Genomic DNA, 21990 nt, shown 5'->3' with positions numbered 1-21990 from the left:
GGGCAACGAGGGATAGTAAGCAAAGAGCCCCTAAGCACCAAATTCCCTAGCAGTGCCCTCTACAAAGCCATTTTCTCCTCTCACGTGGTCAGTATGAAGTCCGTAGCACCGAGTGCCGCATCTCTTCATCACCAGTAACTGTCAACCATTTCTCTTGGATTTTTGTCTTGTGTTGTCCTGTTTTATTCTCCTCTAGCACAAGTATTGCCTTCATTCCCCACTTTCACACTGCAGCTGGGCATATGCCCTGAACTTTCTCTTTTGCACTTGATTCCATCAAATAACCTATAACCAAAGTTCGGAAGTAAACTTGGGCAGTGCAGCCCTCCCCCTAGTGGTGATGCGGGGAATATCCTCACTTTGCTTGCATTACAAATGAATAACGTTTTGTTAAAAACCTACCTACTTCTTTGAAAGATATTACAAAAAGAAGCAGTAGACGAGTGTAGCCTGTCAAATGAGGATGAAACAGATTTCTGAGGTGCCCTGAAAACTCAGGTACTTCAGTCATCTGGAGGCTACATGGAATTAATAAGTTGGAGTAGAGGGAGGCTGCCGTGTGTATACTCAGTCGCGTCTGACTCTTCGCAACCCCGCGGACTGTAGCCCGCCAGGCTCCTCGGCCCTGGCAAGAATTTTCCAGGCAAGAATACTGGAGTGGGGTGCCAGTTCCTACTCCAGGAATCAACCCGCGTTTCTTGCGTCTACTTCACTGGCAGGTGGATTCCTTACCACAAGCGCCAACTGGGAAGCCTAAAGGGAGAGTAAGAAAACTCAGATTTGCAGGGGAGACCAGGGAAATGCATTCAAAGTGTGTGCGGGTGTGCTCAGTCACGTCTGACTCTTTGTGACCCCACGAACTGTAGCCCACCTGGCTTCTCTGTCCATGGGATTTTCCAGGCAAGAATACTGAAATGGATTGCCATTTCCTTCTCCAGAGGATCTTTCCGACCCACGGTCTGAACCTGAGTCTTCCGTGTCTCCTGCATTGGCAGGCAGATCTTTTATCTCAGGGCCGCCTGGGAAGGGGTGCGTTGGAAGTCCCTGATGCGAAAGGGAGTAAGCTGTGTGGGGAAGGCGGGGGAACTAAAACAAAAACCAGTGAGGTTAGAATTCACAGAAGAGAAAGAATTAGCAAGACCAGCACATGCAAGTTTTTCTAGGCAAAGTTTAGGACTGGGCAGGTGGTGGGGGTGGAGTGGTGCTGTTGTCTAATAGCAATAGGCAACACTTAAATGTCTTTAGTCAGGGAAATGGCATGATCAGACTAGAATTTTTAGCCAGTCCCTTAAATCCTATCTACCCCATGCTGGAGCTGGGAGTCCTTCCCAATATAGGGGGTTTGTTTTCCCCATTATCCTCATTTCATATTTCTGGACACCGGCTTGACTAAACCAATAGCAGAAGAGACCTGCTCCTTTAATGAGACTGTAGGAGGGACGGTCTCACTGGTAAGTAAGGGATATTTGTAAGTCAGTATTTCCTCCTGGGGGGATGTCAGTTCCATCTGGAAATGGCTGAAGCACTGTTGGAAACACAAGTGTCATGGTTCCTCAGCAATCTTCCCCTCTGTGAAAGGAAAAAGTATAGACGCTTCTCTGTGGTTACAGTACATTTGCTAATCTGTTTACTTACCCAATGGCAAGGGAGTCCCAGAGAATCTGGGATTTAATGTTGCCAAAATTCTACCTGTCCTCGAGACGCTTTTTCATGAAATCCTGCCAGCTGTGATCTGCCCCTTCTTTCTCTGCTCTCTTATAGTAACTGACATCACTATGGCACTGAATAGTCAAACCTTAGTTGACGTAGTCCAGAGAGAAACTGTGAGCTCTCTTCCCTGCCCCTAGCCTGCTCACCATGTGGACATACACAGAGATGAGGATGATGCACGTACAAGCCAAGGATTGTCAGCAAACCACCAGAAGTCAGGAGAGAGGCACAGAACCAATCCTCCCTCACAGCCCTCAGAAGGACCCATCATTTCTGATGGGTCTCCAGACAAGAAGCTTCTGCTCTTTAAGGCACTTGGTGTGCAGCACTTTGTTAAGGCAGCCCTAGCAAACTCATGCAGCTTTTGGTCTCAGTCTTCCATATCTGAAGAAACATCACCCCTATTTTCCAAAACTCCAAGGTCACAAAGTTGAGTCATGCTTGATTTATCCATTTTCTTCAATATTCACCACCCTCCCATATTCCAACCATCAAAAAGCAGTCTGTCAATGAGTAACACTGGCTCCTCCCTCCATTTTCACCGCTATCCTCTGATCTAAACTTGCACCACTTCTTTGCCTGGACGGTTGCAAAAGGTTGTTATTCTCCTGGTTCCCTGTTTGTCAGTGTTAGTCACTCAGTCGTGTCCGTCTCTTTGCAACCCAATAGACCGTACCCCACCAGGCTCCTCTGTCCGTGGAAATCACCAGGCAAGAATACTGTAGTAGGTAGCCATTCGCTTCTCCAAGCAATCTTCCCGACACGACCCGGAGATTGAACCCAGGTCTCTTGCATTGCAGGCAGATTTTTTTTTTTTTTTACCATCTGAGCCACCAGGGAAGCTAAAACCTTCCAATGACTTCCATTACATTTAAAGTAAAACCCAAACTCCACCTAGGGGCCTCCTGGCTCTCACATGACCTTGCCTTGCTCATTGTGCTGGCCTCTTCTCTTACCCATCTTTTTCTTATGCTTCAACACACTCACCTTTTTCTACTACTAAAATTCACCAAGTCTAGTCCTACCCCAGGGCCTTTGCACTGGCTGTTCATTTCTGTATAGAATGTTCTTCATCCAGATATTTACCTGACTGGCTTCCTCTTCTCAGTCAGACCTCAGCTCTAATGTTGAACGCTTCAGTGAAGCACTCCCTGACTAGCCAATCTGAAAGAATCCCTTAGTTCCTCCTGATCACATCTTCAGTTTATTTTCTACCAGGCACATTCTATTACTTGGTAACATGTTTCATTAATTGAAAATATTGATTGAACCCTTATTCTGTGTTGAGAACTCTTCCAGGTATTACGAAATACAGTGGTGGAATGACAGTCTTTGTTCTCAAGTTTACCTTCCAATGGGGAAAGACAGATAAGTGACTTATCCCTACCTGATGTTTTTCTGGTTTACTCTGGTTAATTGTCTGCCCAGTCCACTGCCCTTCCCCCAGAATGTAAACTGTTAGACATCAGGAAACTCTTCTACCTTGGTCATCTCTCTATCTCCAAGGCCTTAAAACAGATCCAGAAACATTTTTATTTGGATAAAAGTATTGAACAAATAAAAGGAAAAAACACTGTATATAAGTCTTCTATATAGTCTCCACTGACTAGCAGAAATATCTGGAGGAAGTGAAGAAATCTCTCCAAGACCTCAGTTTCTTTCATAGTAAAACAGATACCATGATATCTACCTTGTTAAGGATTTATATTGTCCAAACACCAGGTTCAGAATTTTTAATCCAAAGAAACTTTTTAAAAAAAATTTATGGTCTCATTTGCCATAAATAAAAACAGGATTATCAAACAGGAGAAATATAGAAAGAGTCAACTATGAAGATTCCACAGATAAGCAAGTGCTCATGTTGGAAGAGTGCAAACCAACGGGCAGGAATACCTGTTGGAACATAATTACAACTAAACCTGTAAAACCAGTAAGGGCATGCTTAGATCTCAGGCTTTTTCTCTACATCCTCAAAGCCCACATGGAAGCAAGAATCACTTATTGAGGAAAATAAACTTTAAAAATGATTGCGTAAAGTAGGTAATAAACATAAGAAACTAGTAAACCTGAGATATAGTATGAGATGAAATGGAAACACAGAAATATAGAACTGAACGGGGATTTAAAACCCAGAGCTTATCTGAAAATCTTTCTCAAAAAGAGAAGAAAAGTCCAGGAAAAGGCAAAATCATTGCTACAATGTTTATTCATCAAAACGTATGTCTTTTAGTCTCTTAGTGTCTATTCACCTTTTGTTTACACACAATTCTAACAAGTATAGAAATTTAATTTTCCTACTTCCTCTAGATTAGGCTCAGTTATTGAACAAGCGCTAGCTTGACAGAAAGAAGATAAATAACAGAAAAATTAGACAAAACCTGAAAAGCAATAAGAACTCCCCGAGGCCTTTTAATGAAGAGGAAGGCAGGCCTACATAGTGCAGTAGCGTCAGTGAATTCCTATTTTATAGACATACTAAGTATTCTGATTAAACCAAGTCTTTCCAAAGATGCAAAAAATTATACTTTATATTTTCTCTCTCTAACCATGAAAGTGTGCTGTAACTTCATAAATTTTTATTGCTATTTGGCATTAAAAATTATATATGATGTCACATTTCAGTCATCCATTGAATTCAAGTATAAATCCCCCTAACTTAGTGACAGCAGGTAAATAAAAATACTGAATAAATGCACAGAGAAGGATCTCAGACACCTAATGAATCACTGAGGGACACTGGGCTATGGAAAGCAGCCCTTCATCTTTGCTTCTGACATCCAGAACGAGGGGCACATCCATGTCCCCATGTCACCTGGGGCTATCAGACAGAGGGTTCAGCAGGTGAGCAGATAACCGCTTGAGAAAGAAGGCTCCACTGCAGTGCCTGGACTTCTCACTCTCTGGGCAGTGATGACCCTTTTACAACATCACACTATACTTTCCAGTATCGACAGGGTCCCTCCATCAATTTGCCCTGTGTTGTCGATTGTCCCATTTGCAAGTCATTTAACCAAGAGCTATTTTCCTACCTAACATTTTTCTCCCCAGTGGTTCTTCGAGGACCTCACGTGGAGTGAAAATGCTCTGTGCTCTATATTCAACAGTTGTTCCTATGATCTCTCTCCCCATTCTGCTCTGGGCCCCAAAAGGCTGACCTCTAAGGCCTGCCTGACAGAACCCCTGGTTCTCTGGCTTCTGGGTAGCTACCGTATCTATGAGAGACAGTAGGAAGGGAGAAAATTTCATTTTACTTCCTTGGTTTCCTTTCTGCCAGACCAACTGTTAGATGCGGCTCCCTTCCCTCTTCCCTCACTCTCTCTTCCTCTCTCTCTTTTTCCTTCTCCTTCAGTCTCTCCCTGTCTCTCTCTCTCTCCTTCTTTTTATCAACTTTTATTTGCCTGTCATAAAACCACTTTTACTTGTACTGTTTGATGCATTTTTTAAAATGTATACACTTGTGTAACCAGTACCACAATCAAGAATTCGGAAAGCATTCCATCACCGCAGAAGGTGATATGGCAGAGGAGCCTGGCAGGCTACAGTCCATAGGGTCGCACAGTCAGACATGACTAAAGTGGCTTAGCACTTATGCACGCACTTGCAGTCAACCCTTGCTTTCCCAGCCCAGGCCACCACAGATCTGTCTTCGTCAGTACAGATTAGTTTTACCTTGAATGGAATTTAATACAAGTGGAATCACAGGGTATGGATTCTTTGGTTCAATTTAATTATTTTGAGGTTCGTCTCTGTTGTTGAGTTTATCTATAGTCCACAGATTATTGCACTGTAGTATTCCACTGCAGGCCTATCACAGGAGTGTAGTACTTCCATAGCAGGCCCTGGAACATAGTACTTCCCTGTACCTAAGACATAGGCTTCCCTGGCGGCTCAGACAGTAAAGAATCCTCCTGCAATGTGGGAGGCCTGGGTTTGATCCCTGGGTTGGGAAGATCCCCTGGAGGAGGGCACTGCAACCCACTCCAGTATTCTCTCCTAGAAAATCCCATGGAAAAGACAGACAGTGGCTACTTTTTTACAGGCTTTCCTACAACTGACATTCCCCTAGTTCCACTATGCTTGTTGGTTTCCCTTACGTCTTTTGCATTTTTGTAAAGAGCTCCCTGATGACACTGTCATCATGATTCCCTGTAGATACACCGTCTCTCCTGCTGGGCCTCTAACTGCCCCAACATCACTTAGAAAACACGATACAAAAAGAGTATGTACAACGTTCATTGCAGCACTGTTTACAATAGGCAAGACATGAAAGCAACTTAGATGTCCTTTGACGGATGAGTGGAGAAAGAGGATGTGGTACATAGACACAGTGGAATATTACTTGGCCATAAAAAGAATGAAATAATGAAGTTGCAGCAACATGGATGGACCTAAAGACTACGATACTAAGTGAAGAAAATCAGAGAAAAACAAATATCACATCACTTATGTGTGGAATCTAAAAAAGAATCATACAAATGAACTTATCTACAAAAAGCAGCAGACTCACTGATGTAGAAAACAAACTTACGGTTCAGTTCAGTTCAGTCGCTCAGTCGTGTCCACCTCTTTGCGACCCCATGGATCGCAGCACGCCAGGCCTCCCTGTCCATCACCAGCTCCCGGAGTTCACTCAGATTCACGTCCATCGAGTCTGTGATGCCATCCAGCCATCTCATCCTCAGTCGTCCCCTTCTCCTCCTGCCCCCAATCCCTCCCAGCATCAGACTCTTTTCCAATGAGTCAACTCTTCGCATGAGGTGGCCAAAGTACTGGAGTTTCAGCTTTAGCATCATTCCTTCCAAAGAAATCCCAGGGTTGATCTCCTTCAGAATTGACTGGTTGGATCTCCTTGCAGTCCAAGGGACTCTCAAGAGTCTTCTCCAACACCACAGTTCAAAAGCATCAATTCTTCGGCGCTCGGCCTTCTTCACAGTCCAACTCTCACATCCATACATGACCACAGGAAAAACCATAGCCTTGACTAGACAGACCTTAGTCGGCAAAGTAATGTTTCTGCTTTTGAATATACTATCTAGGTTGCTCATACCTTTTCTTCCAAGGAGTAAGCGTCTTTTAATTTCATGGCTGCAGTCACCATCTGCAGTGATTTTGGAGCCCCCCAAAAATAAAGTCTGACACTGTCTCTACTTTCTCCCCATCTATTTGCCATGAAGTAATGGGACCAGAAGCCATGATCTTCGTTTTCTGAATGTTGAGCTTTAAGCCAACTTTTTCACTCTCCTCTTTCACTTTCATCAAGAGGCTTTTTAGTTCCTCTTCACTTTCTGCCATAATGGTGGTGTCATCTGCATATCTGAGGTTATTGATATTTTGCCCGGCAATCTTGATTCCAGCTTGTGTTTCTTCCAGTCCAGCATTTCTCATGATGTATTCTGCATATAAGTTAAATAAGCAGGGTGACAACATACAGCCTTGATGTACTCCTTTTCCTATTTGGAACCAGTCTGTTGTTCCATGTCCAGTTCTAACTGTTGCTTCCTGACCTGCATACAGATTTCTCAAGAGGCAGGTCTGGTATTCCCATCTCTTTCAGAATATTCCACAGTGTATTGTGATCCACACAGTCAAAGCCTTTGGCATAGTCAATAAAGCAGAAATAGATGTTTTTCTGGAACTCTCTTGCCTTTTCCATGATCCAGCAGATGTTGGCAATTTGATCTCTGGTTCCTCTGCCTTTTCTAAAACCAGCTTGAACATCAGGGAGTTCACGGTTCATGTATTGCTGAAGCCTGGCTTGGAGAATATTGAGCATTACTTTACTAGCATGTGAGATGAGTGCAATTGTGTGGTAGTTTGAGCATTCTTTGGCATTACCTTTCTTTGGGATTGGAATGAAAACTGACCTTTTCCAGTCCTGTGGCCACTGCTGAGTTTTCCAAACTTGCTGGCATATTGAGTGCAGCACTTTCACAGCATCATCTTTCAGGATTTGAAACAGCTCAACTGGAATTCCATCACCTCCACTAGCTTTGTTCATAGTGATGCTTTCTAAGGCCCACTTGACTTCACATTCCAAGATGTCTGGCTCTAGATTACGGTTACCAAAGGGGAAAGGTGGGAGGGGGGAATAACTTAGAAGTTTGGGATTAACAGACACACATTACAATATATAAAATAGATGAACAACAGAACTTACTGTGTAGCACAGGGAACTATACTCAATATTTTATAGTAACCCATAAGGGAAAGGAATCTGAAAAAGAATATATATATATATATATATATATATACACACACACATATATGTATAACTCAATATATTTTAAGTCAACTTACACTTCAATTTTTAAGTGAAAAAATAGTATGTAAACTTCTGTTCTCTAAAGTGGTGAACATTTCAAGAGACATCATTTTATCATCTTCATTGTGTCCCTCTATGGCAAAAATAAAAGTAGATGTCAGCCTTTGTAACTGCAAAGAGAAGACGAATGTGGAGATACCCAGCTCCTTGCCTGTGGTAGGTCGTGAGATAGTAGGTAGAAACAAGTGGGGGCAAAAGAGTCTGGTGCCCTTGAATTTCTCAACCTCAGTGTTTATTTAATTATTTTAAAATAGTCTAAAAGATATGGATATCAAATAAAAATATAAGGAAAAATTGAAACCATTCATAAATCCACTTTCTTGAGATAAATGTAACCTAAGTCTTCTCTCTCCCTCCACCTCACCAGGGGAACTAAGGGGAGCGATTTTAAAGAACAGCTTTATGCAACTGTTTTAAAGAAATAGGACAGTTTGATTTTCTGCCTTTTTACACTTAATTATATACTGCAGCAGTTCCATTAGCATTAAATATTTTTCACAGAGATTTTTTTTAGGGGCCATATAAGCCTTACACTATATAGTACATGTGTTCAACTACTTCCCTACTGTTTGTGATCTTTGGCTTCTAACTACATTCTGAGCTATATTTTGCAGAAAGCAAACCAAGTTTCAATTCACTCTTTGGCCATCACGATGGTGTTCTTTGACATTTAGGGCCAGCCTTAGTCCTAAATAGAATTTAAAATCAAAGGATTTAAGAATTGAGAGAATGGTGCTTGACAGCTAATGGAGGCATTTGGGGAATACTCACTGGGTCTAACAAGGAAAATAGAGGGGTTCTCAGTCTCCACCTCCAGGTAACTTCGAAAGCCTGCCCTGCTGAGGTTCAATTAAGATGAGAATGATCAGGTAACCTCACAGGAAGACCATAATTCCTGCAATAACAAATGTCAAATGCTGCCATTTTAGCAGTTCTGAGTGACTGCGTTGTTATTTCTGAGGGTTTTATGGGTAGTATTTGTCAATGGTAGTCTCACTGACTTTTCAAAGTAATTAACTTTGTATCCAAAAATAAACTTAATTGTTTAACCACCAGTGTATTAGGCACTGTGGGAGGGATGTACCACTTTCTTTGGAAATAAATCTGATTTCTTCAGCCTCTCGATTTATTTCTCCAGCCTCTCGATTTATTTCTCCAGGAACTGTGTTATTGTCTTGTAAAATGGTCCATCCCTCCCATTATCTCCTAAGTAGCAGTTAGGCTGGGGAGAAAACAGTTATATTGATATATGAAGTTGGAGGCAGATGCCAAGCTAATTGATCTGAGTAGGTTAAATGGGAGAAAATACTTCGGAGAATCAATAGAGGTGCTAATTCGGCTAATTGTTGGATAGTGTTTCTTTTTTAAGTGAGTGATTTTCCCAATTACTGTTTATCATGTTGATTTTTTTGACACTGAGTTTATCAGTTTTAACTTTACTAAACCTTCTATGATATTGGATTCCAATGCGTCTTGGTACCAAAGTTTTTATCTGCAATCTGGTGGCAGGTAGTTTTCCTGGATGTGCCGCTCTTAAGGTGCAAAAATGAGGCTGAATCTTTTACCAAGAAGACCCCAGACAAGTCTCTTTCGGTGGCATCTAAAAAAAAAAAAATAAGATCTCTATCTCACTAGAGTGGATGGAGCAAGAAGTAAAAACTTAAGCACATTATGTAAATCTGGGCTTCCCTGATGGCTCAGAGGTAAAGAATCCTTCTGCAAGTCAGGACCCTCAGGAGATGCAGGTTCAATCCCTGGGTCAGGAAGATCCCCTGGAGAGGGGCATGTCAACTCACTCCAGTATTCTTGCCTGGAGAATCCCGTGGACAGAGGAGCCTGGCGGGCTACATTCCATAGGGTCTCAAAGAGCCAGACAGAAGTGACTTAGCACGTACATATAACGTAAATTTACAAAGGTAACCAATAGACAAACTGGAGATTTAATATCTTACAAATTTAAAACTGGGAAGAGAAGTGCAGAGGGAGTGGATAATGAACAAATGTCTCACCTTTCCAAAGGTGCTGGGAAGGAGACAGCAAGAGATATTGCTCCAGACTGACAGTTCAGGACATCGATCAACAATGGATACAAGGAGTAGACATGGGGGAAGGGTTGAAGGGGCAAAGACAGAGAATTGTCTTTTTTTATTCAACCCATCTGTGTGATGACTTAAAATTAATCATAATATGAACACAAAGATGTCAAGAGTTTGAAAAGAATACTGAGCAGGAAAGAAGAGTCTGGAATCCTAGAATGTCAGGACTAAAAGACACCCAGGAGAATGGTCTTTTCCCCACTCACCTCCTTTACAAACAACAGACTAAGAGACAGATGGTTGAATAATAATACAGAATATCACAAACACTGAGACACAAAAAGAACAAACCAGGGATTATCAATAGTCTATTGATATTTATATTTTCTTGGGATAATACTTGGAAAATTCTCCTTGCTAACTCATACCTCTAAACCTGCTCACTAAAACCTGAAATTCTTTAAAGATGGGACTAAGCCTTTTATTCCAAAATGAAGGCTACCCTAGGGAGAAATTTACACATTAACTCAGGGTTCTGCTTGAGTGATTCTGACCTAAATTGGAACAAAGGTTTAAATGTCTGATATTAGAAGAGTACAAAACTCTGAACACAGAGACAGAGAGAGCCCTGTCAATGTGAACTCCAAAAGGGATGACCAGAAGCATCAGATACAAGTATTTTACATCATAACTGTTTCCTGCTGTGTCTTCTGTTCTCTTTCTCCAGCCTCCTTCTTTCTTTATGTGTGATGGTCCATGATGTTGGAGTTGTTTTACAGCTAAAATCAACATCAGAATTGGAATTTCAAACAGTTACCATCAGGTTTTGGCTGGCATCTTTGGCAGATCCTCCTTCTGGAGTGATAACTGTCATATCAGGGGGTGGTGATAAACTAGAAACATATCAGTTCAGTTCAGTTCAGTCGCTCAGTTGTGTCCGACTCTTTGCAACCCCATGAATCGCAGCACGCCAGGCCTCCCTGTCCATCACCAACTCCTGGAGTTCACTCAGACTCACGTCCATCGAGTCAGTGATGCCATCCAGCTATCTCATCCTTTGTCGTCCTCTTCTCCTCCTGCCCCCAATCCCTCCCAGCATCAAAGTCTTTTCCAGTGAATCAACTCTTCAGCTGGTGGCTAACCTGAAACAGAGAAGAATGTTTCAAACTCTTTCTCAGGGAAATTGAAGTCCATTGATCAAAAGAATTCACACAAACATCAGGGTACCAACAAGAATCACCCTGGAAGTAATGTGTTATCATTATCATCAACAACAACACTTCACTTGGGTTGCCGTGTGACCGAGGACTTATTTCACTTCTCTGGATCAGCCTGTCCATCTATAAAATGGAAACATTGAACATGGCCCTGCCTACCTTGTAAAGAGAAATAAATATGGAAAAAGAAGTGAGACAAAATGCATAAGAAAGCCATGAGAAAGCACGAAGCAAATATGAAACTAATGAGAAAGATTTCTAGGTTGGGAGGTCTTTAAAGACCCCAGAGATCATTGCATGGAGCATTGCACATTGTGAATATTCAAATGTGCTTTATGTATACCTCACAGAGAAAATAAGGTAAAAATATACAATAACATAAATGATAATATAATTCCATAAGGTATTAGCCATATGATAGCAACGGGTATGAATAGTCAATGCTACAATTTCAGAGGATATGGGACCCACCAGAAGGATTCTGGAGTAAAATTGTGGAGAAGAAACTAAGTTGAGCTTTGAAGTATAGATCAGATTTAGATAACTATTGAAGAAAAGATATCCAAAGGTAGGAGAAAACTATAATTGACAAATTAATCCAATTCTTATGATACATCCAGATATGATGGTCTGGTAGCCCTTTAGATGTACTCTTTAGTCTTTCCAAAAACTTTCTGAGGGATTAATGTAAATATTAGTATAAGTTTCCAATAAGTTCTATTTCATAGATGAACCATGATTCAAAAATGTTGAGTTGCCTGAAACTGCATAGCTAATCATGGGGAGGCCAGTATGACTGACGCCAAACACTGTACCCTTAACCACACTGCAAAGTAGATGTGCACACAGTTTGGAAACTGAAGACCATTATTCACTTGACAGGAAGATGTTCTTGAATCCTTGGAGGATGTTTAGTCTTGACATTCTAGAAAGGATGCTCTTTTGTAGTCTAAGCTCTGTGAAAATGCAAATAGAACCAACCTCGAGTATTTGCAGACTCCATATTTGTGAATTTACCTACTTGCTAAAGTTTGTTGGACAAAATCAATACTTGCAGAGCTTTTGTGGTCATTTGCAGACATGGGCAGAGTGACAAAAAGTTTTGAGCTACTGGACATGCATGCTCCCAGCTGAGGTCCAACAAGGCAATGCTTTGCTTTCTGCTTTAGCTCTCATCCTATAAATGAGTGTGCTTTTCAGAATCTATTTAGTGCCATCCTTTTCACATTTTTTTGTGCCTTTAGTTGGTGATTTCGCCACTGAAAATGGCCCCAGAGTGTAGTACTAAAATTCTGTCTAGTGTTCTGAAGCGCAAGAAAGCTATGATGTGGGAAAGAATGTGTTAGACCAGCTTCACTCATGCATGAGTTATAGTGCTGTTGGCCTTGAGTTCAATGTTAATGAATCAACAATAGATACTAAATAAGGGGGTCTTTAGACAGAAATACACATAAAACAAGTTTATGTACTGAACGGTTGACAAAAATGTGACCTGAGACTCACAAGGACCTAACTCTGTTTTTCCCCTGGGAGTAATGGTTCAATATCCTCTAACTCAATGTTCACAGCAACTTTATGGAACGTAACTACCACAAATAACAGGAATCAAGTCTATTTCCTTGAAAACACAGCCTGTGGCTTGCAGTATCTCTCACTGGTTACATATCACAAATTCATTTATTGGGTTTGCTCACCCCTCTTGGGAATGGGAAGTAAAGTTGGAGGCAGGGACAGAGGTGTAGAATGGGAAGGACAGAGAGGGTTTAGAACTAAGACAAGCACAGGTGGGTTAGCACAATAGTGAGGAAGATGGCATCAGTTAGAGTAGCTAGAGAGAACTGGGTGTTTGAGATTCCCAATATGAGAGACTCTAAAAGGAACCAAGGAGGGGACCACTGAGCTCAAGCTTCTGCTGTTCACTACTTTGTCTTTAAAAGAAGGACTGCTGTACATAGCTTTGTGGAAAGTGTCTGTTACAGCCAATAGAAATTATTCAGCATGACTGCCTTCTTCCTGAAAACCTAGTTAACTCTCCAGTTAGGGCTCGGGAACTCTGAAGTCTCCTTTCAGCATCTTCAGCTGTCATTTGCCCCTCCTGGTCTCTGCTTCTAAACCATCCCATGGAGCCAGTGCCCATCAAATCAGAGGAATGTCCAGGTCTGAAGATTGCCTGAAGCTGCCTATCATCAAGATTCAAAGCTTCCTTGAGGGTCTATGTTTTATCACAGAAATCCATACTTGGGCAAATGTTTTTGTTCCACTCTATAATGGACGTGCACCTATATGTGCAATCATGCTAAAAAATTAACATAAATAAACATTTTAAGAATAATAATTAATCTTTCTGAACACTGATCATGAGTCAGGCAGTGATCTATGCCCTTTACTTTCATTATTTTTTTTAATATTCAACAGTATGATTATGATTATATGGCTATCATCCCCCTTTTACAGGTGGAAAAACTAAGACTTGGAAAGAATACTTTGCCCAAGTGCATTCAACCAATCAGTGCTGAAGGCAAGATTGAAACCCAAGCTGGCTGACTTCAGAGCTCAGTTAGATCCCTCAAGAACCATCCAAAGTTTCTCCTCCTGTACCCATCTCTCCATGTGCCCCGTTATGAGCTAAGTGTCCTCTGAAGTCATGGCATTTACCATCCATCCCCTTCTGTAATCATATCCTCCTTAGGTTATCAGGTATATTGGCATTCATATTTATTACAATGTGCTTACACTGGAACTCCCAATCCTAAGAACTTAAGTTAGCGAAGGACAATCTACATGATTAGACCTGTCAGGGAAGTCTTAATATTGTCTAAGCTAAGCAATGGGTTTTCCAGTAGTCATGTATGGATGTGAGAGTTGGACCATAAAGAAGGTTGAGCACTGAAGAACTGTTTTTGAATTTTGCTGCTGGAGAAGACTCTTGAGAGTCCCTTGATGGATCAAACCAGCCAATCTTAGAGGAAGTCAACCCTGAATATTCATTAGAAGGGCTGTTGCTGAAGCTAAAGCTCCAGTACTTTGGCCACCTGATTTGAAGAGCTGACTCATTGAAAAACACCCTGATGCTAGGAAAGATTGAGGGCAGGAGGAGAAGGGGATGGCAGAGGATGAGATGGTTAGATAACTTCACTGACTCAATGGACAGTATGTATGAGTTTGAGCAAACTCCAGGAGGTAGTGAAGGACAGGGAAGCTTGGCATGCTGCAGTCCATGGATCACAAAGAGCTGGACATGACTAAGTGACTGAACAATAATCAATAGGCTTCATCCTGTGTCACAGCCTGAAGGCCTCCCGTGAGGGAAAAGAGATAAAATAAAATGGTAGTAAGAGGAAAAAAATGGAAAGAGGTTTTTAAAAATAACAATAATAAAGTTAGTAGAGGGAAAGGAAGATGGGTTAGAAAGAAAAATAAATACAAGTGGTGTATTAGCCTGGGTGTGTTAGAGAGAAAACAACAATGAGAAAGCTGTCTGTTACCATGTATATCCCATGGGTTACCCATCTCACATGGGCTGGCCCAAGCTCAAGGCTAGTCATTAGAAAACAAGAGCTCTGACCCTGTGTTCACTACTAATTAGTTGGAAAATCTTGAACCATTCAGCCAGTTTCCAATCAACACACTTCACTTAATCTCAGCTGCTTCTACTCCATTACCTCTCCTGACCACTGCATGAACAGAGTGACTTCACATTGTGTGAAAACATTTGGAGGGGAAAATGTATTTGGCAGAATATTACATTGCACTTCTAGAAAATATTGTAGAAGGTTTCATGATGAATGTTAGAGATCCAAAGATCAGCAATACCTCACCTCACCCTCAAAGACCCCACAGGCCAGGGATGGAGACAAGATGGATTAACAAATGAATTACAACAAGTGTTGGGACTTCCCTGGTGGTGCAGTGGTTAAGACTCTGCACTTAGAATGCGAGGATGGCGTTAGAGTTACACCTGGTAGCTGCCTTTCTACTGGGCTTCTCTGGTGGCTCAGAGAGTAAGAATCTACCTACAGTGCAGGACCCCTGGGTTCAATCCCTGGGTTGGGAAGATCCACTGGAGAAGGGAATGGCTACCCACTCCAGCATTCTGGCCTGGAGAATTCCATGGACAGAGGAGCCTGTCAGGCTACAGACCATGGGGTCAAAAAGAGTCAGACATGACTGAGTGACTTTCACTTTCACGACAAGTGTAGGGCTTCCCAGGTGGCGCTAGTGATAAAGAACTCACGTGCCAATGCAGAAGACACCAGAGACATGGGTTCAATCCCTGGATGGGGAGGATCCCCTGGAGGAGGAAATGGCAACCCACTCCAGTATCCTTGCCTTGAAAACTCCATGGGCTGAGGAGCCTGGCAGGCTACAGTCCATGGGACCACAAAGAGTAGGACACGACTAAATGACTGAGCACACACGTTACAAGTGTAATAAGAAAATACATCCCAAGAATAGGGAATGGTTAACTCTGTCAGGGGAGGGCAGGGAAGACATCATAAAAGATAATACAGGTATCAGTACTTGTTTTATGAAAAAAAAATGGAAGGTGATGAAAGGAAAGACAAGAAGTAAATAAAAATGTCCAGTCTAGCTTTAAACCCACCTGATTCACTATCAGAGTAACAATGTATTTGTTAATGTCCGACTTCTTTTCTCTGCAATTTTAATCAAGCCCTAAAAGACACTTGTGAGATTAAATCACCACCCACAAGACCTTGATTTATCCAGGGAAAATGGACTATTTCAGCCTCCCTTCCCTGAGCAGAACAGACAGGCCAATTTTGCTTTAAAAAATCAACAGGTAGAGGCATAACAAAGGTCATATATTATGAGGCTGCAGATGGAAATTCAGCCCCAGCAGTTACATCGACACAGTTATTACTGTTATTACAGCTAAACCTCCTCATTCTGCTGACATTATTAACCAAGACAAACGTGGCCCTGCAGCTTTATTTCATGGGGCAGATCACCTATTAAACCCAGAACAATATCACTGTCTTTTGCAGCACTTCCAAAATTGCTTCCTGCCTCTGAGAGGTTTCCTGGGCTTTTTTCCCCTTACCCTCAAAATAGACACCATCCATCTCGTACATGTTGTATGGGCAGAATTGGTTTCACATACCCCTGCGTTTTGCCATGATATTCAGTCAGGTGAAAGACGTGCAATTGTTGTGATCATTTGTGAAACCATCAGCATGCTCTCTGGTAATATTATTTAGGTGCTTACAGACTGAATCTACCTTTTAAAAAGCTCAAAGTTTATCAGGCTATTTTTTTCCTCTAGTCAAAAATGCACACTTCAGGATCCATGAGTGAAACTCACCCCAGAATTTGAGAGTGCTACCTTCATCTAGAGGAAGAAACTGAGTTCCAGACAGTATAAATGACTTGACCAAAGCTACGCAGCTATATGTGGCTGAACAGGGGTTAAAACTGAGGTCATATACAATGTTTTCTCACCTATTTAATCTAGAAAAATAAGCTCCTCTTTGAAACAGGATCTTATTATTTTTCTTGTGTGCTCACTCATGTCTAACTCTTTGCAGCCTCATGGACTGTACCTGCCAAACTCTTCTGTCCCTGGAATTCTCCAGGCAAGAATATTGGAGTTTATTGCCATGTCCTCCTCCAGGGTATCTTCCTGATCCAGGGATCGAACCTGAGTCTCATGCATTGGCAGGCAGATTCTTTACTACTGTGCCACTTGGGAAGCCAATTCTTCTGAAACAGGATCTCAAGTCCTTATTTGCTATGTGGATGATAACTAAAATTCAAACTACCTTTCTTTGACTGATAGGTTGGGCTGATGTTTGCAGGGAAATTTCCCTCATTTAATTATACTTTTTTTCACCTCAATTAATGTACTGAGTAAATCATTCCCACATTTCATGTCATATGACCTGGATTTGTTTCAGTTTGAGTGTAGTCCCTTCTGGTCAAAGAGGGAACAAATCCCCTATAAGCACTGATGATCATGCAACTGACAATACTGACTCTTTTTAATGTAGCCCTAGGCACCCTATGTAATTGTAAATAAAAACCCAGACCGAAATAATTACACTAATCACTCAACAGTGTCCTTGATTCTCTTGTGAATGGTACCCCCAAGAGGCAGAGTCCAGCAAGAAGTGTAGGACAATGTGATCTTTCAGAAAGGGGAAATATCTTCTAGGTTTTGTGAAACTCCAAATGATCAAAGCTTTCCCAGGAGGTTTGCCATATGGCTTGGGTTTTTGCATGTCTTTTCTTGAATTTTCTTCTCTAATAAAAAACATCAACATGTTACTGTTGAACGACAACAAAATAGCAGGACTTGATGTTCCAGTGGCATCAAGGTCGGATGTCTGGCCTACGAGGGCCTCTGTGGGCTGCCTCTCCCTCGGCCTCCACTCTCCCAGCCAAGCTGGCCGCCGGCAGACGAGCGTGATGCGGGGGGCGGAGCCTGTCGCCTCGCTGGTTCCTCTGGTGTGTGGGCAGCCGGACTGATCCAGGGCCAGACCTGGCTCCCCAGCTCTCTGCCTTTTGGCGACCAGCCACCTGGAGTCTGTTCAAATGAACAAGCTGCCTTTTCTTCCTACATATTGGTTTCTCCTCCATTTGAAAACAAAACTCTTCCCCATCTGCTTGCTTCTGGGATCGCCATAATTGCATGGAGGATAATTGGCGGCAACTCAATCTGAGGAAAACCCTGTTGATTCGAAGCACAGGCTCAATAAACGTTTGTGTTTCATCGTTTTGCTAAATGGAGCCTGTGTCCCAGCCAGCTTTGCTAACGCAGAAGGAGAAATTAATGGGAGCCATATGAAGAGGAGGGAAGCATTGAACAATATTCTACCATGACCTCTTTGTTTCTAAGAATTCTTTGCTGTCAAGGGAGCCATTGATTTGTCTGGAAAGTGTCCCCCCCAGTCCATAAAGCACAAAGTAAATGACATCAGGATGGAGCCCTAAAAACAATGGTACTGCCAAGAATAGGGCTATTTACCTGACTCCACGTACTAAACTGTGGTTCTGGATATGAGTACTGAGCCGGACGGCTTTCATAAAAAAAGAAAAAAATCATTGCCTTAATACCTAACATTTGCTTTCTGAAATAGTCCTTGACGCTGTGAAATAAGCCTCGCAAGTTTGTGCATACTCCAAGCAGGGAGTACGAGAGAATAAACTAGTCATTCGCACACCTGGATTTGAGTCTTGATACTCACAAGCTGTATGACCTTGTGCACGTCCTTTAGTCTCAGCCTCGGGGTCTCATCTCTAATATGGGGATGAAGAATCATTTCTAACTCATTGGGTTGCTGTGAACGAGATGGTTCGTGTAAGAGCTACATCAGTATCTGAAGCATAGTAAGCTCTGTAACACTTGGTTATTATTACTTACTACATTTGGTGTTCATTCAACAAACCAGTACTGAGTATTTACTATCTATCAAGCACTCTTTTGTGTTCTGGATATACAACATAGAAAAGACAATGTTTGGCAGTCATGAATCTTAGAGACTTGTAAGGGAAGCAGGCAATAACGCAAGGAAATAAATTAGTAAATGAGATTGTTTGAAATGGTTAAAATTTCAATGATGAAAATAAAACAACCTAAATGTCCACTGACAGATGAATTAATAAAGAAGATGTGGTGCTGTGCTGTGCTTAGTCACTCAGTCGTGTCCAGCTTTTTGTGACCCCATGGACTGTAGCCCGCCAGGATCCTCTGTCCATGGAATTCTCCAGGCAAGAATACTGGAGTGGGTAGCCTTTCTCTTCTCCAGGGGATCTTCCCAACCCAGGAACTGAACCCAGGTCTCCCGCATTGCAGGCAGATTCTTTACCAGCTCAGCCACAAGGGAAGCCACAGGGAACTATACTGAATATTTTGTAATGACCTATAAAGGAAAAAAATCCAAAAAAGAGCATATATAACTGAATCACTCTGTTGTATACCTGAAACTAACACGAGGTTATAAATCAACTGTACTGAAAAAAAAGAGAAAAGAAAGCAAGAGAAGTAGAGAAAGACTAATATAGGGACTATATACTTGGATAGAATTTAGGAAAAGCCTCCCTAAACAGGGGAGCTTCTTTGGTGGCTCAGACAGGAAAGAATCTGCCTGCAATGCAGGAGACCCAGGTTCAATCCCTGGGTCAGGAAGATGCCCCTCGAGGAGGAAATGGCAACCCACTCCGGTAGTCTTGCCTGGGAAGTCCCATGGACAGAAGAGCCTGACGGGCTTCAGTCCGTGGGGTCTCAAAGAGTCAGACACGACTGAGTGACTAACACTTTCCCTTTCACTTTCACTTCCCTAAAGAGGAAATATCTGAATCGCAACTTGAAAGCTCAGGCATAGAAAAGAGCTAGGGCGAAGGTCAGTAGTGGGAATGACCCTGACATGTTCAAGAGGAAAAAGGAGACCAGTGAGGCTGGAACACAGTGAACAAGGGGCGAGAGAGATGTGAGATGAAATCAGAGGACTTGGCAGGACCCTGTAGTTCAAGGTAAGTATTCTTTTGTACACTGTGGAAGGTTCTGTACGTAACTAGAGTAATGTAATTTTCCACGTTTAAATGCTCAGTCTGGCTGCCTGGCGAACACTGTCATGAGCTTAAGCAGGAGCAGGCCAATAGCAGACTGGTGCTGTGACCTCATTGGTGGAAGGAGCAAGATGGAGAGGGGTAGATAGTATTTGAGCTATATCCCATCAGCCTGGCACTTACTTTCACTGATCTGATTAAGCTGAGTTTCTGAATTTCAGTCCTGAGATCACCTATCCAGCAGCAGTCACATAGACAGTGAAGAGGGTTGGAAGAAGGTGTGTTCAGGGGACTTTTCCACTACACCAAGTAGGCAGAATGGGGTAGTAGAAAGTGCCCTGGGGTTTTGTCAAAAAAGCCAAGAACGAGCTGGACTCGACCACCTACCAGATGTGTCACTTTGATCAAGACAGTCAACATCCAGCCTCAGCTGTTGCCTCATCTGCAAAATGAGGGGGAATTCCAAACTCATGGACTGGTGAGGATAATATATGTAGAAACTGTTCCGTGAACTTTAATGTGGTATTAAAATGTAAGAAAGTATTTCCAAACAGAGAGCTGGAACAGATGGTTTCTGCTTTTCTTGATGTTCAGTGCCCAACCACAGGGCCAACTGGGCCGCATCTTGTTTGAGTTTCTATATTAGTTTTCTACGCCTGCAGTAACAAATTAACACAAACTGGGTGGCTTAAGATAAGACAAATGTATTCTCTCACAGTTCCAGAAGCTAGAAATCCAAAAACAAGGTGCTGGCATGGCCATGCTCTCTTGAAAGACTCTAGGGAAGTGCCCTTCCTTGCTTCTTTAAGCTTCTGGTAGCTCAGAGTGTTCTATGGTTTGTAACACCATTATTCCAATCTTTGCCTCCATCTTCACATGGCCTCTCTCCTACATGTCTGCGTATCTCTGTCTTCACAAGGCATCCTCCCTATGTGTCTTCTCCTAACGACACAGTCATATTAGATTAGGGCCCACCTTAATCTAATCTGACCACATCTTTAACTTGGTTACTTCTGCAAATACCCTATTTTTAAACAAAAGGACCAGGTTGCAGAGATTGGGACTTTAACGTATCACTCCAAGGAACACAAAAAAGAAAATGTGCAGATTTGAACCATCCTGGTATCTTGCTAAACAAGAGAGTAATGTCCAGTTTAGAGTTGCAAGACATAGCTTTGCAAAAAGGCAAAATGAAGAATCCAGGATATTGGACCATGAGCAGACGGGATAAAATGGGATGTTTGATGTTATGGTTAAAAATTAAACTGGAGCCATCTGGTGGCCCTAAGGAGGGTTGTCAAGTTGGAAGAACCAAGGAAAAGGGTCTAGAGAATAAGCCAGCATTGTTATGGGAAAAGAAAGAGTTAAACTGGTACAACTGGGGTGGAGGACACAGTTGCCGCACACAAGGGACATGGCCAAAGCATCCCATTTTTTCAGGCAAAGAGTGTTACCCAATAAGAAACAAAGAGAATGATTCAAAGAAAGAAGGTTTCAGGTTCTGCAGGTCATTAATTGAGCACAGGTGGAAACCCTAAAGAAATTAGACTGGAAGTCACTCTGAACTGTATATGTGTTAGATGGTGGCTCAGTCTGGCAGGAAGCCATGTTCCTAGGCAGACAAGACAGAATTTCAAAAAATTGGCCTTTATCAGTTTCCTTTTGGATTTTTGTTTTAATATTTAATTTTAAACTGTTCATGAATATATGCTTAATTCCACTAAACTGAAAAAGTAAGCAATAATCTCAACTTATTAATATTTTTCCTTTCTCAGATTGGGGAGAGAGAGGTTTTAATTCTGGAATTAATTGGGTACATTAAGAAATATTCAAATGGAGCTTCATGGGATGTCTTCTGAAAGAAATTAATTCAAGGAATGTCGAATTTTGTGTAGAAAGCAAAGAACTGGAATATTCTCTTCCCACAAGAAATCACAGTGGCTTTCAGGGATCAAAGCTGCAGGCAAATCATTATACTAGTGCTCGTGAGATGAAATGTGCACTTTGAATCCATAAAGTGGAACCGACGGTGTTTCTTCCACGGCATCAAGTACTGTCATGTGAATTTCACTATACATAATTCACCCACATATGTCATATCAAACCACATTAGCAGACATTTAGAAGCACCAACACTGTACCAACCTCTGAGAGAGATTCAATATGCTAGTGTAGTTGT

Source organism: Oryx dammah, unplaced genomic scaffold (assembly GCF_014754425.2).
Source record: "Oryx dammah isolate SB20612 unplaced genomic scaffold, SCBI_Odam_1.1 HiC_scaffold_3, whole genome shotgun sequence".
Taxonomy (NCBI): domain Eukaryota; kingdom Metazoa; phylum Chordata; class Mammalia; order Artiodactyla; family Bovidae; genus Oryx; species Oryx dammah.
The sequence above is the reverse complement of the archived record's forward strand: the minus strand, read 5'-3'. Positions refer to the sequence as shown.